The sequence below is a fragment of the Trichechus manatus genome, unplaced genomic scaffold (assembly GCF_000243295.1).
Source record: "Trichechus manatus latirostris isolate Lorelei unplaced genomic scaffold, TriManLat1.0 scaffold00168, whole genome shotgun sequence".
NCBI lineage: Eukaryota > Metazoa > Chordata > Mammalia > Sirenia > Trichechidae > Trichechus > Trichechus manatus.
In genome coordinates this window covers 1,327,625-1,331,065 of record NW_004444104.1, presented here as the reverse complement: position 1 = coordinate 1,331,065, position 3,441 = coordinate 1,327,625, and positions in this window count along the sequence as shown.

The window sequence follows — 3,441 nt, the reverse complement described above, 5'->3', positions numbered from 1 at the left end:
AGCGCATGGTGCAGGTAGGCAGGATAGAGGGGAGAGATTGTGATGTGTGGAGTTAAGATGGGTATGGGAGAGGAGAGAGGAATTGTAGCCAGAAACGTACAAACAAATAAAAAAGAGTCCTAGGGGAGCTTGCCACTGGAGTGGAGAGATGAGAGACTATGAAATTAAGGAAAACAAAAAGAAGAAAAAGAAAAGAAAAAAATAAATAAAAATTAGAAAGAAAAAAGAAAAGCAGAACTCCCAGGTATCCCACTGGTGTGGCTATGAGGTCTGGGGAAGTTGCTCCCAGGTGTTCAAGTACAGCCTGGCTAGAGGGCCTAGAGGTGTCACTCAGGACCAGGTACTCAGGGGACAGGAAGAGAAGGAAGGTATAGAGAGATGAGAAAATGAGTAATGAAGAAAGAGAAAAAGGGAGAAAGAGGGAAAAGAAAACAAAACAAATTAAAAAAAAAAGAACAAGAACTCCCCCCCAAAAAAAATAGAAGGAAAAAAAAAAACACACAAAAAGAAATGCCCTCAGGGATCCCTCTGCACCTCTGCACAAACTGAGGGGTAAGTCTCAAGCTGCGCAGTACTGCCTGGCAAGAAAGGGCTCCCAATTCGAGAAAAGAAAAAGAAAACAAACGATTCAAAACAAAGAAACAATAAAAGCCCTGGGATCCCACCAGCATTGCAGCATGGACTGGGAAGCAGTTTCACATTCAAGCGGAGTCTCACAGCCTTTCAGGAAGAAGCAAAGATGGCTTATGGAGCCAGATACTTGAGAGAAAAGAGGGGGAGGTGGTGAGAGGTAAGGAAGAAATCAAAAGAAATGGAAAAAAGCAACACCATCAGCCAACAAATGGCACTCAGAGAGTCAGCCAGTGTGGGCGGGTGGAATCTAAGCAGCCAGTGCTTCCTGGCCAAGAGACTGTGGCTGTGGGAAGCAGAGGAGGCCTAGTAGTGGTGAAGAAGGGTGGGGGGTGGGAAAGCATATATGCTGGTTGCGGTTGTTCTGTCTCCTGCTGGAAGCTCTGTGAAGCTGCTTTCTCATACCCCCGGTTCGCTGGTCTCTGATAGGAGTCCAAGATGGCAGATCCATGCTGTGTTAGCTCATAGGGGACCTCTGCATGTATCTCTCTTCGTTCTATGTTCCCTGTCAATTTCTTATTCCATTTGGTGCTTGGCTGAGTTCTTTATCTCTTCATTTAATGCTTAAGGTTTCAGGATTTCTGTTTTCTCTGTTTGGCTTAGTTTTTCGGATCCTTGCTGTGGAGGGATAACATGGTGCTTCTGCCTAGAGCACCATGTTGCCCAGAAGTCTGTTGGGATGTTTTTATTTGCTTATTACCTCTTCAATCTCTTCTCTTGTTATGGATCTGTTCAGATTTTGTTTCTCAGCTTTCATTAGTTTGGGTAGGTATTGTGTTTCTAGAAATTTGCCCATTTCCTCTAGGTTCTCAAATTTGTTACAGAACGTTTTTTCATAGTATTCTGTTATGACCCTTTGCATTTCAGTTGGGTCTGTTGTAATGTCTCCCATCTCATTTTTTGTTTGGGTTATTTACTTCAGTCCTGTTTTTCTTTTGCCAATTTGGCCTGTGGTTTGTCTATTTTGCTGATCTTTTCAAAGAACTGACTTTTGGTGGTGTTGATTCCTTCTATTGTTTTTTCTGTTCTCTGTTTCATTTATTTGCGCTCTAATCTTTATTTCCTTTCTTCTGGTGCCTCTGTGCTTGTTTCGCTGTTCTCTTTCTATTTGGTCATGTTGTGGGGCTAACGTTTTGATTTTGGCCCATTTTTCTTTTTCTTGATGTGTGTGTTTATTGCTATAAATTGACCTCTGAACACTGCCTTAGCTGTGTCCTTAAATTTTGGTATAATGTATTTTCATTCTCGTTTGATTCTAGGACTTCTTTTTTTAATTCCCTCTGTGATTCTTGTATTACTTGGTTGTTTTAAAGCAACGTGTTATTCAGTTCCCATGTATTTGATTTTTTTTCCTTGCTCTTCCTATTATTGATTTCTACCTTTAGGCATTGTGATCAGAGAGAATGCTTTGTATTATTTCAATGTTTTGGATTTTATTGAGGGTTGCTTTGTGGCCTAAAATATGGTCTAATCTAGAGAATGTTCTGTGTGTGTTGGCAAAGAGTGTATGCTTTGCTGCTACTGGGTGGAGTGTTCTACATGTGTCTATGAGGTCACATTGTTTGATTTTGACCTTTAGATCTTCTTTATCTTTACTGAGTTTCTGGATAATTCTGTCGTTTACTGAGAGTGTTGTGTTGAAGTCTCCTATTATTATCGTGGAACTTTTATTTCTGTTTTCAGTGCTGTTACAGTTTGTTTTATATATTTTGGAGCCCTGTCATTGGGTGCATGGATATTTATTAAGGTTATGTCTTCTTGGTGGATTGTCCCTTTAATCATTATATAATGTCCTTCTTTGTCTTTTATGGTTGGTTTTGCCTTAAAGTTTATTTTATATGAGGTTGGTATTGCCTCTCTTGCCCTTTTTTGGTTATTGTTTGCTTGATATAGTTTTTCCATCCTTTGATTTTTAATAAATTTATGTCTTTGTGTCTAAGGTGTGTCTTTTGAAGACAGCATATTGCTAGATGGTGCTATTTTATCCATTCTTCCACTCTCTGTCTCTTTACAGGTGCATTCAAGCCATTTACATTCAGTGTGATTATCAATAAGTATGAGTTTATTGCTCTCATACTGTTGTACTTTGTGTGTGTATGTGGTGCTGACATTTTCTTTGTTCCTCTTACTTTCCAGTGCAGAGTTCCTTCTGTTTGTGGATTTTCTTTTCTTTCTTTATTATAGATTTTGTGTTTACTGCGACTTTATATTTTTCTCCTTTTTTTATTTTGATGAGTAGGTTTGTTAACTTTCTTTGTGGTTACCTTGAAACTTACCCTTATTTTCCTGAGTTTGAACCAGTCTTTTATTATGTGATATCACCTTGACCTCCTCTCCATTTGTCCATTGTAAGTTCTATACCTACATCTCTTATTCCCCCTTTCATTGTTTTGATGTTGTCATCATTTGCAGATTGATGCCTCTCTGTCATGGATTGAATTATGTCCCCCAAAAAATGTGTGTATCGGTTTGGCTGGGCCATGAGTCCTGGTACTGTGTGATTTTCCCATGTGTTGTAAATGCTGTCTTTACAATGTTAATGAGGATGGAGGAGTAGCAGTGACAGAGAACCTGCAGTGGCAGAGGAGCAGCAGTGGCAGAGAACCAACAGCAGCAGAATTGGGAGACCAGTGCAAGGTGGTGGTGGAGCTGACCCATTTAGCAAGACAGCTGAGTGCCTGTGCGCAGGAAGCTTCCTGGCGGAGAGGGGTGCCTCCAGGTACTCATCGGTGGAGCTAGGCTTGCCCACCCAACGAGCGAGAGAGCTGAGTGTTGGTGCGCACAAGCTTTCTGGCAGAGTAGTGTGCCTCC